This window comes from Heterodontus francisci, chromosome 48, assembly GCF_036365525.1.
Source record: "Heterodontus francisci isolate sHetFra1 chromosome 48, sHetFra1.hap1, whole genome shotgun sequence".
NCBI classification, from domain to species: domain Eukaryota; kingdom Metazoa; phylum Chordata; class Chondrichthyes; order Heterodontiformes; family Heterodontidae; genus Heterodontus; species Heterodontus francisci.
The window spans coordinates 1,386,128-1,398,896 of record NC_090418.1 but is presented as its reverse complement, the minus strand read 5'-3'; the positions used below and the strand labels follow the sequence as shown (position 1 = coordinate 1,398,896).

The 12,769-nt window shown below is 49.3% G+C and overlaps 1 protein-coding gene across 1 annotated transcript in view; it reads right to left on the bottom strand.

The window, feature by feature from the left end:
- cysltr3 (cysteinyl leukotriene receptor 3) overlaps nucleotides 1–12,521 on the bottom strand; it is a 41,018-nt gene extending 28,497 nt beyond the window's left edge. Inside the window, exon 1 of the mRNA XM_068023608.1 lies at nucleotides 12,438–12,521. The gene's annotated coding sequence lies outside the window, so the exon portion shown is untranslated. The remainder of the gene's footprint in view (nucleotides 1–12,437) is intronic.
- Between the last annotated feature and the right edge of the window lie 248 nt (nucleotides 12,522–12,769).

Here is a 12,769-nt window from a genome sequence, read left to right as displayed (position 1 = left end):
GGAGGGGAAGATGGCAACCTTCACTCAACTTGTTCTATAAAGTGAGTAGTCATGACTAATCCCATCAACCCAGTGACTGACCATCGATCAGAATCTTCCGGTCATCAGAGCAACAACTCGTGCACCGTAACAGCTAAGCCCAATAGGTCCTGCAGCGAGGATCCTTCAACTCAACATTGAGGGGCTTGCCCAAGTAAAGTCTGAGTCTGTCGCCAACATGTTGAAGCTCCCTTTGCATTCATCGTGATGCTGCAACCCTCCAGGAAGTCCAGCAAGTCAAGGAAAATGACTGCCCATCCACCAGGAACTCAATAACATCCCACAACACCCGTTTGTTGTCACACCAGCCATTTTGGATCCACACACTACAACTTTAACTCCAACTCTGATGAAAAAGGCAAATAAAGTTCACACGAAGTCACAAACACCTTGTGAAAGAGCAGACACAGGTGATCCCTGGCTCTGATCATCTGTGAAGCTCATGAAAAACCCGAACCCCAACTGCACAAACCATGGCAGATACTTAATACACAAATGGAAAATTAAAACTGCTCCACAGCGTTACACAATTACCTGGCTTAAGCACCTGAGTATAACATTATAGCTGCAGGTGTACATCTCCAACAGCCTTATAACAGAAGACCCGGAGCAACCTCACTTTCGAAAGCACGAGCTACATCTCTCCCCTATTACTCATGTTTTCAGCTAACTTTGTCTATCACAGAGTTGACTGAGCCCAATACCCCAGGGAATGGGAAGCTTCCAGTTACCAGAGCCAGAACACTGTACCCTTCTAATTACCAGACTCTGGGCTCTGCACCCGAGTGATTACCAGACTCTGGGCTCTGCACCCCAGTGAGGAACAGACTCTGGGCTCTGCACCCCAGTGAGGAACAGACTCTGGGCTCTGCACCCCAGTGAGGAACAGACTCTGGGCTCTGCACCCCAGTGAGGAACAGACTCTGGGCTCGGCACCCCAGTGAGGAACAGACTCTGGGCTCTGCACCCCAGTGAGGAACAGACTCTGGACTCTGCACCCCAGTGAGGAACAGACTCTGGACTCTGCACCCCAGTGAGGAACAGACTCTGGACTCTGCACCCCAGTGAGGAACAGACTCTGGGCTCTGCACCCCAGTGAGGAACAGACTCTGGGCTCTGCACCCCAGTGAGGAACAGACTCTGGGCTCTGCACCCCAGTGATGAACAGACTCTGGGCTCTGCACCCCAGTGATTACCAGACTCTGGGCTCTGCACCCCAGTGATGAACAGACTCTGGGCTCTGCACCCCAGTGATGAACAGACTCTGGGCTCTGCACCCCAGTGAGGAACAGACTCTGGGCTCTGCACCCCAGTGAGGAACAGACTCTGGGCTCTGCACCCCAGTGAGGAACAGACTCTGGGCTCTGCACCCCAGTGATGAACAGACTCTGGGCTCTGCACCCCAGTGATGAACAGACTCTGGGCTCTGCACCCCAGTGATGAACAGACTCTGGGCTCTGCACCCCAGTGATGAACAGACTCTGGGCTCTGCACCCCAGTGATGAACAGACTCTGGACTCTGCACCCCAGTGATTACCAGACTCTGGGCTCTGCACCCCAGTGATGAACAGACTCTGGGCTCTGCACCCCAGTGATGAACAGACTCTGGGCTCTGCACCCCAGTGATGAACAGACTCTGGGCTCTGCACCCCAGTGATGAACAGACTCTGGGCTCTGCACCCCAGTGATGAACAGACTCTGGACTCTGCACCCCAGTGAGGAACAGACTCTGGACTCTGCACCCCAGTGAGGAACAGACTCTGGACTCTGCACCCCAGTGAGGAACAGACTCTGGACTCTGCACCCCAGTGAGGAACAGACTCTGGGCTCTGCACCCCAGTGAGGAACAGACTCTGGGCTCTGCACCCCAGTGAGGAACAGACTCTGGGCTCTGCACCCCAGTGATGAACAGACTCTGGGCTCTGCACCCCAGTGATTACCAGACTCTGGGCTCTGCACCCCAGTGATGAACAGACTCTGGGCTCTGCACCCCAGTGATGAACAGACTCTGGGCTCTGCACCCCAGTGAGGAACAGACTCTGGGCTCTGCACCCCAGTGAGGAACAGACTCTGGGCTCTGCACCCCAGTGAGGAACAGACTCTGGGCTCTGCACCCCAGTGAGGAACAGACTCTGGGCTCTGCACCCCAGTGATGAACAGACTCTGGGCTCTGCACCCCAGTGATGAACAGACTCTGGGCTCTGCACCCCAGTGATGAACAGACTCTGGGCTCTGCACCCCAGTGATGAACAGACTCTGGGCTCTGCACCCCAGTGATTACCAGACTCTGGGCTCTGCACCCCAGTGATTACCAGACTCTGGGCTCTGCACCCCAGTGATGAACAGACTCTGGGCTCTGCACCCCAGTGATGAACAGACTCTGGGCTCTGCACCCCAGTGATGAACAGACTCTGGGCTCTGCACCCCAGTGATGAACAGACTCTGGGCTCTGCACCCCAGTGATGAACAGACTCTGGACTCTGCACCCCAGTGAGGAACAGACTCTGGACTCTGCACCCCAGTGAGGAACAGACTCTGGACTCTGCACCCCAGTGAGGAACAGACTCTGGACTCTGCACCCCAGTGAGGAACAGACTCTGGGCTCTGCACCCCAGTGAGGAACAGACTCTGGGCTCTGCACCCCAGTGAGGAACAGACTCTGGGCTCTGCACCCCAGTGATGAACAGACTCTGGGCTCTGCACCCCAGTGATTACCAGACTCTGGGCTCTGCACCCCAGTGATGAACAGACTCTGGGCTCTGCACCCCAGTGATGAACAGACTCTGGGCTCTGCACCCCAGTGAGGAACAGACTCTGGGCTCTGCACCCCAGTGAGGAACAGACTCTGGGCTCTGCACCCCAGTGAGGAACAGACTCTGGGCTCTGCACCCCAGTGATGAACAGACTCTGGGCTCTGCACCCCAGTGATGAACAGACTCTGGGCTCTGCACCCCAGTGATGAACAGACTCTGGGCTCTGCACCCCAGTGATGAACAGACTCTGGGCTCTGCACCCCAGTGATTACCAGACTCTGGGCTCTGCACCCCAGTGATGAACAGACTCTGGGCTCTGCACCCCAGTGATGAACAGACTCTGGGCTCTGCACCCCAGTGATTACCAGACTCTGGGCTCTGCACCCCAGTGATGAACAGACTCTGGGCTCTGCACCCCAGTGATGAACAGACTCTGGGCTCTGCACCCCAGTGATGAACAGACTCTGGGCTCCGCACCCCTGCTTGAGGAAGGAAAACCGGCAAAAACTCAGCAGAGCCTTAAAAATGCTGGGCTGGCTGGCACTGTATCGCTGTCTTGCTATTTCTCATTGACACTGCGTTCCTCTGTAAGCTCTTTAACATTGCTGTTTAGTATGTAAACTGGTGAATGTGGCATTTTAGTCCATTCAAATGATTCTGATTTCGCACAGATATATTTTCAATGTGGAGACATACGCTTAGTGGGAGAGTGTTATCTTTCTCAGAGTGACGAGTTCTGCTGGGACGTGCAGGCCCTATTCCAATTTCTCTGTTCTACCACTCTAATTCTTCCATACTCTTGTCTTTCTCTTTTGTCTCCAATTCTTAATTTCCCTCACACTCAGTTACTCTCGTCTTCCTCTATTTTACTCTCCATTCACCTCTCTCTTTCTGTCATCAGTCACTCACTCTGTCCATCTCTCACTTTCTCTCTGTCTGTCTCACTCTTTCTCTCCATCTCTTTTTCTCATTTGTCTCTCATTCTTTGGGATGGATTATTGTCTTCACCCCCTAGGTGTTCAGCATTACCTGACACAATTCCTCAGAAAGAATTGCACTAAACCAAACAGATTTCCATCCCACTTATTTAAAAGGGAAAGCTGCTTGTTCCAGGTATGTGCTACTCTCTGCGCAGAGCCTAGGTGATGCTTCAGCTAAACTTTGGGAAGACTGATGCCATTGTCATCAGTCCCAGCACAAACTCTGTACCCTCGACACTGCTCCTATCTTCCTTCTTAGCCACCCTCGAAGATACTTTGCAACTTCAACACTGTACTTGGTCCTGAGCTGAGCTCTCCACCCCATATCCTCTCCATCACTAAAATCACCGACCTTCACCTCTGTAACACTGACCGTCTCCAATACTTCAGCCCGCCAGCTGCTGGAACCCTCATCTACATCTTTACTGACTTCAGAATTGGCTATTCCAATGATCTCCTGTCCAGCTCTTATCCCCCAGCTCATGCAGAACTCTGCTACTGCTATCTTATATTGCATCTAGTTTTGCACACCCTATGACAGTAACCGTTACCAGCTGTACAACACTCTATTCTGCATTACTCCAACTTTGACCTCCAGCAAATGCTCCATCAATGGTGGCCGTGTCCTCAGCTGTCTAGTCCCTAGAATTCCTTCCCTAACCCTCTCCAACTCCTTCTCGTCCTTTAAGACACTCCTTTAAACTCACCTCAATCATCAAGTTTTTTCTCACCCTTCCCAATGTCGCCTCCGCAGCTCGGCATCCATTTACTTCTGTGAGGCATCCTGGAATATTTTTCTTCATCAATGGTGCAAACTGTTGTCCGAGTATCTGGACATCTCTCACATGTCCCAATCCCTGGAAACCCCAACCCCAAGTATGTTAGCTCAATACTGCCGAATTACATGAGCTCTCAGTAGTCAGACCCCAGGTTTTCCTCCAAAACATGTTTCACCCTGCACGACCCAATATTTCCAAACTCATAATTCTCTCCTAATACTGACAAACCCCAGAAATCCATCCTCCAGAAGGTCTTACTTCCCCAGTGCTGCTGTGTTCCAGGATCTCCCCCATTGGCTCCCCACTCCAGGATCTCCCCTGCTGGCTCCCCACTAAAGGATCTCCCCCCCCGCTGGCTCCCCACTCCAGGACCCACCCCTCCCTGCTGGCTCCCCACTCCAGGACCTCCCCCCGCTGGCTCCCCACTCCAGGCCCTCCCCCGCTGGCTCCCCAATCCAGGACCCACCCCTCCCCCGCTGGCTCCCCACTCCAGGACCCACCCCTCCCCGCTGGCTCCCCACTCCAGGCCCTCCCCCGCTGGCTCCCCAATCCAGGACCCACCCCTCCCCCGCTGGCTCCCCACTCCAGGACCCACCCCTCCCCGCTGGCTCCCCACTCCAGGCCCTCCCCCGCTGGCTCCCCAATCCAGGACCCACCCCTCCCCCGCTGGCTCCCCACTCCAGGCCCTCCCCCGCTGGCTCCCCAATCCAGGGCCTCCCCCCGCTGGCTCCCCAATCCAGGACCCACCCCTCCCCCGCTGGCTCCCCACTCCAGGACCCACCCCTCCCCGCTGGCTCCCCAATCCAGGATCTCCCCCCGCTGGCTCCCCAATCCAGGGCCTCCCCCCGCTGGCTCCCCAATCCAGGGCCTCCCCCCGCTGGCTCCCCAATCCAGGGCCTCCCCCCGCTGGCTCCCCAATCCAGGGCCTCCCCCCGCTGGCTCCCCAATCCAGGACCTCCCCCTGCTGACACCCCAATCCAGGGCCTCCCCCCCGCTGGCTCCCCAATCCAGGGCCTCCCCCCGCTGGCTCCCCAATCCAGGGCCTCCCCCCGCTGGCTCCCCAATCCAGGGCCTCCCCCCGCTGGCTCCCCAATCCAGGGCCTCCCCCCGCTGGCTCCCCAATCCAGGGCCTCCCCCCGCTGGCTCCCCAATCCAGGGCCTCCCCCCGCTGGCTCCCCACTCCAGGACCTCCCCCCGCTGACACCCCACTCCAGGACCTCCCCCCGCTGGCTCCCCACTCCAGGACCTCCCCCGCTGGCTCCCCACTCCAGGATCTACGGTTCCAGATTACCTAAACAGAATCCTTGGAGTTCCAGTACTTTTTGCAGCCGATGAATTTTTTTATTCTTAAGACGATTCTGACATTTTACCTGTCTGACAGTCAATCTAAATACACTGGCTTTGGAGGGGGTGCAAGGCAGATTCATCATAATATTATGGCTTAAATTATGACTACACATTGAATTTATTTGGTGTTTATCCCCTTGAATTTAGGTGGTTGAAGGGTCATCTACTGGAGGTGATTAGAATGATTAGAATTAGAACATTACAGCGCAGTACAGGCCCTTCGGCCCTCGATGTTGCGCGACCTGTGAAACCATCTGACCTACACTATTCCATTTTCATCCATATGTCTATCCAATGACCACTTAAATGCCCTTAAAGTTGGCGAGTCTACTACTGCTGCAGGCAGGGCGTTCCATGTCCCTACTACTCTCTGAGTAAAGAAACTACCTCTGACATCTGTCCTATATCTATCACCCCTCAACTTAAAGCTATGTCCCCTCGTGTTTGCCATCACCATCCGAGGAAAAAGACTCTCACTATCCACCCTATCTAACCCTCTGATTATCTTGTATGTCTCTATTAAGTCACCTCTCCTCCTCCTTCTCTCCAACGAAAACAACCTTAAGTCCCTCAGCCTTTCCTCGTAAGACCTTCCCTCCATACCAGGCAACATCCTAGTAAATCTCCTCTGCACCCTTTCCAAAGCTTCCACATCCTTCCTATAATGCGGTGACCAGAACTGCACGCAATACTCCAGGTGCGGTCTCACCAGAGTTTTGTACAGCTGCAGCATGACCTCGTGGCTCCGAAACTTGATCCCCCTACTAATAAAAGCTAACACACCATATGCCTTCTTAACAGCCCTATTAACCTGGGTAGCAACCTTCAGGGATTTATGTACCTGGACACCAAGATCTCTCTGTTCATCTACACTACCAAGAATCTTCCCATTAGCCCAGTACTCTGCATTCCTGTTACTCCTTCCAAAGTGAATCACCTCACACTTTTCCACATTAAACTCCATTTGCCATCTCTCAGCCCAGCTCTGCAGCCTATCTATGTCCCTCTGTACCCTACAACACCCTTCGACACTATCCACAACTCCACCGATCTTAGTGTCATCCACAAATTTACTAACCCACCCTTCTACACCCTCTTCCAGGTCATTTATAAAAATGACAAACAGCAGTGGCCCCAAAACAGATCCTTGCGGTTTGAGGTACACACCTTAAATGCTTATGAGCAAAATATATTGCTCAATAGTGTAATCAAACATAAAGGTCTGCTGCATCTCTCACCAGAAGAGTTTTTTTAGATTAGAGATACAGCACTGAAACAGGCCCTTCGGCCCACCGAGTCTGTGCCGAACATCAACCACCCATTTATACTAATCCTACACTAATCCCATATTCCTACCACATTCCCACCTGTCCCTATATTTCCCTACCACCTACCTATACTAGTGACAAGTTATAATGGCCAATTTACCTATCAACCTGCAAGTCTTTTGGCTGTGGGAGGAAACCGGAGCACCCGGAGAAAACCCACGCAGACACAGGGAGAACTTGCAAACTCCACACAGGCAGTACCCGGAATCGAACCCGGGTCCCTGGAGCTGTGAGGCTGCGGTGCTAACCACTGCGCCACTGTTTTTATGCTTTATTTATTTACCCTACAGCACTTTTACCACCACTGTGAGGTGTATTTATTGCTTCTGTCAGCATTACACAGAATTTACAGTACAGAAACAGGCTGTTCGGTCCAATGGGTGCTGGCTTTTATGGTCCATATGAGCCTCCTTCCACTTTATTTTAACAAATCCTATCAGCATATCCTTCTATTTCCTTCTCCCTCATGTCTTACCTAGCTTCCCCTTAAAGTGCATCAATGCTATTTGGCTCAACTATTTCTTGTGTTACTAAGTTCCACATTATAACCACTCTCTGGGTAAAGAAGTTTCTTCTGAATTCCTTTTTAGATTTATTAGGGGCCATAAATATAAAATGGCCACTAGTTTTAGACTATCCCATAAGTGGAAACATCTTTGCATCTGCTCCATCAAACCCCTTCATAATTTTAAAACCTCTTATCAGGTCACTCCTCAGTCTTCTCTTTGCCAGAGAAAGGAGCCCCAGCTTGTTCAGTCTTTCCGGAGTTATAACCTCTCAGTTCTGGTATCATCCTTGTAAAGGAAAAATTGTAAAGGATTGTAGTGTGCTATTTTCTCCAGCCACTAATCACTCCTGCAACATCAGAGGCAGAAGATCTGGTGCAGCCATTAGGGAAAGGATGCCCATCAGAAATTAAAGTAGCAAATATGACTTTCAAACTCTGCATGCACAAGCTTGCGCATACGGGCTTGATTTGTGTTGCCAGCAGCCCTGTGGAGTCTGCTCCACAATGTAAATAGAATGGGACCACTTAACAGGAAGTCAAGATGAATGGAACTGCTTCTATTTGAAGAGTTCCCTATAATATAAACGAAGTATTCTTCACGCTTCATTTTTCCCTCCTGCAATATTCCTTCAAAATGTTTTCCCTTTGCTGCTTTTGCCTTGACTCTTTGGTAGAAGTGACCCTTTGGTGCCTTGCCTATGTGGCTATTCTTCTTACGTAAACACAACAGTGAATGGCAGAGGGCATTTTAACATTTTGGCCAAAATATGCAAGTCTGATCAATGTCTGCGCACATGCAGAATTTCACCAAGGACCACTGGATAACAATTACGAGTTAGAATCCTTTATAATTTTACCTTTCACAGCCTGGAGATGCCAACAGCAACTTTAATGCCTGCACTGAGATTGGCTAACTGAACTCTCACAGAATTTAGCCACATAGGCCAGGGATTAGCTTTGGGACTTTGTTTATCTGTACAACTCAATGTCACATCAATTGGTACATTTATCCACGGAACCATCAAAGAGGATTCATATGGATGTATTTCATTGCCATTCATCTTCTTTGTAGGAGTCTGGCATACTCTTGTCGGACTATGGCCGAAAAAAATCAACAATAACTATAGATACTCTGCCAAAATCCCACTCTGTGGCATCCTGGTCGATAATGAGTGCAGAAATATTACCTGAAGAGAATCGCCAGATGATTTTCCCTGGTCACCTTCCTATTACTTTAATGATAAAAGGGAATTGATGGGGTAGATAGAGAGAAAATATTTCCTCTGGTGGGAGAATCAAGAACAAATAAATTTCTTCAGATAAATGGTCGTGGAAATGTGGAACTCTACCCCCTCCCCTTCCACCAAGAGCTATGGATACATTTCTATCAGTCACAATAAAGGGCAATGGTCAAAGATTGGCAAATGGAGTTCAGACGCAGATGAGTCATGATGGGCTGAATGGTCTATTGCTGTTTCCACGTCCCTATTAGTATTTACCTCTCCACCTTTCAACTAAATCTCAACAGAAACTCCAGGCACACTGCACAGTCCCTTCCTGTTATTAAAGCAACTCCCTCACTGCCGGTTCAGCAGGTAAATAGATAGGGCACAGTGCAATTGATTCATGGGCACTTGGAACATCCCAGATTACACCCTCAGTCTGTGCAGTTAGCTGATCTCAGTCATGCCAGGAATTTTCAGACAGTAACTGCCCACAATGCTCCTTGACTGGGCTCCCCACTTCCTATTTTCACCCAGGGACCTGCCGTGAAAAATATTCGGATGTCAAGGGTGGGGTAAGTGAAGTGGGCTCAAGAAACACAAAATATGTTGGGCAGGAGGAAAGGCCATTCTGTCCACAGGGTTTGTCCTTCTGTCTAGTGTTCTGACATGGCCCAGCCCTGATTCAATTGTTTGTTGAGGGTTAGAACAGGAGAAACAGCCTTGTTCTTTCGACAGTTTGAGAAGAACAGGAGCGCTAGTAATTATATAAATATCCTGTTTGCACCTGGTACATGTACCCGTTTCATCTTCAATATATTTATTTTTGGACTTTTCAGCAGGTGCCACTGTCCGTTTCGATCAACTCCCAAAGTCAGAGTCAATCTTATCCTCAGATCTCACACAGGTACCAATCCAACAGCAGTTAGTGATTAACAGGAACTCTGACCGCATTTCTGCTTCTCAGCCCATTAACGTTAAGGCCAATTGTAGATCAGACTTCCAATAAAACAATGAAATCATGGAGATCAGAAAGAACAAGTTTAATGACCCACCTTTAGCCTGAGACTCTCTGACCAACGGTTAATCCTCCTCAGATCGCACAACCAGTCCATCAGAACGAGGGAAATACCAGAAGCAGCATCACATGCACACCTTCATCACAGTTAGACAAACCTCCATCCAATTCCACGCAGCCTTCAACAGACATTTGCTGCAGAGTGCTAGATTACAGCCCTTATACACACTCTGGCGGGCAGCCATAAAGGCGAGGCTAAAGCGTGGCGAGTCGAAGAGACTTAGTAGTTGGCAGGAAAAAAGACAGAGGCGCAAGGGGAGAGCCAACCGTGCAACAGCCCCGACAAACAAATTTTTCTGCAGCACCTGTGGAAGAGCCTGTCACTCTAGAATTGGCCTTTATAGCCACTCCAGGCGCTGCTTCGCAAACCACTGACCACCTCCAGGCGCTTATCCATTGTCTCTTGAGATAAGGAGGCCAGAGATATTACCAAAACTGGCTCCAACAAGCAGTATGAAAACATAAAAGATAGGACCAAGGCAGGCCCAAGAGAGCTTGTTGATGTTCCATTCTGTGTCATTTCCTGAAAGAAACTCTCTCAGGTCAGAGTTAGATACAGAGTAAAGCTCTCTCTACACTGTCCCATCAAACACTCCCAGGAGAGGTACAGCATGGGAGGTGAGTAAAGATGTTCTCAGAAGGGGCTAGTGAGACTGTAGAGTTTAGGGAGAGAAATCCAGAGTGCAGGATTGTGGTCCACAGTTTGCAGAGTAAGGGATGCAAATGCACACTCAGTAGATCAGAGCTGGAAATGTAGAACACAAAAAAAAATGTTAAGGTACTGAGTAAAGTTCCCTCTGTTACTCCCATACTTACTTGATATAACTGGAGATAAAGACCCTCACTGTACCTGTGTAGTTACTATTTCCCCAAGAACTGGGTTGAGATTGTCCCAATCTCATAAGCAACAGCGATGGGTGTTCGTCTGACAATATTGTCTGGAATCAATCCTAACTTGAAGAGTTAAAGAAGGAATAGTTATGTAACTGCAACACCCACTCCCTAGTCAGTCATTGTTACAGCTGGATTATGAACAAAAAACCCTTAATAAAAGAACTTGTGTTTATAAACCTTGATAATCATTGGTTAGACACCAGCTGGAGTATTGTGTCTGTTCTGGACACTATACTTTAGGAAGGATGTCAGGGCTGTGGAGAAGGTGCGGAGGAGATTTACTAGAATGGTCCCAGGGATGAGGGACTTCAATTAATGTGGAGATAGTAGAGAAGATGGGATTGTTCTCCTTAGAGCAGAGAAGGTTAAGGGGAGATTTAATAGAGATGTTCAATGTGGCATGAGGATTAGTAACCAGAGGGCACAGATTTAAGAGAATTATCAGAAAAACCGGGGGGTGGTGGTGAAAAAAGATGAGGATCTTTTGAAAGGCAATGGGGAAGAAGTATTTGGGTGGGAGTGGGGGTGAATAATTGGCACAGGTATGATGGTTTAAATAGCCTCCTGTGCTGCATGATTCTATCTAGTGCCTTTCACATCCTCTTTTCACTGATAATGAAGTATTTTTGAATTGCAGTTACTGTTTTGTATGCAAATACAGCAGCCACAGCAAAGTTCCACAAGCAGCAGAGATCTGATCAATTTTGCTACTACTGGGGGAGGGTTAAATACTGCCAGGGAGTCAGTTATACATCTGAAAGACGGCACCTCCAACAAGCAGCACTCCTTCGGTACTGCACTCAAGTAGCAGCCAAGATCACGGGATCAGCAACTCACGGCTCCTGAATGTCTCATTTGAGGCTCCAACCTTTATCAGCCGTTTCTCAATTTCATGAAAAAGTCTAGAAATATTAAGTCGAGAGAATGTCGACTCAAAGAACTAGAGGGTAGCACAATTTTCCTGTGGGCATCAAAGTTTAATAGTTATGATAAAGTTCACGGTTTCAAGTCATTTTCTTAATGAAAAACGGTATTGCGGAGTGGGAAGAGCCAGTTAGCAGCCTGTCGCCCAGGCCACTCCCAGGTGCTAGCCCTCCCTCGCCCCCACCCACAACAGCACCCCCAGGGCCCAGCATAGCACCCTCGGACTTGAGGCCGCCACCATCATCCTCGGCCTGATACTCAGGCCCAGTCTGTTGCTAAGGCAACGGTGCTTAGCATCGGTCTGGCATCTTTCAGTACCGGACAAGGTGAAGACGTCAGCGTGTAACCGTGCGACACACAATGGTGTATGTCGCGATGGGAGGCCGAGAGGGATCTGTCAATCAATGGAGCCGCAGTCACTGCGTTTTTAGAATTTCTTTTAAATACAAAATCTGTAATGCTCTGAAATATAAACAGAAATGACCCATCCAAAGGAAAAAGAGTAAATGCAACCTCAAATAAAAATGTGCAAAGGGGGAAAAAGACTGAAAATACAACAATCTGAAATTTTAAAAAATGCAAACCTGACATAAGGCAGCTGTACGATGGTCAGGGCCCTCCTGCCACTATTAGAGGCCGATAATCTTCCTGACCTTGGGTATAAAATGAGCAAAATGCTTGGATTTAACTTTTTTTTTTAAAAACACAGTCTGCTCGATACATGGAATGGACCACCAAGAGAGACAGTGAGAACAGATAGACAAATCTCTCAAAATTGCTGATACTAAGTCCCTAGTGTCAGGAATGAGAGGTACCTCAGGAATGACATCCTAGAGCCGTACTGACAAATTTAAAATAAAAATACATAATTTCAATTATTGCATAGTCAATTATAAAAACACGAAAACAAAAACCA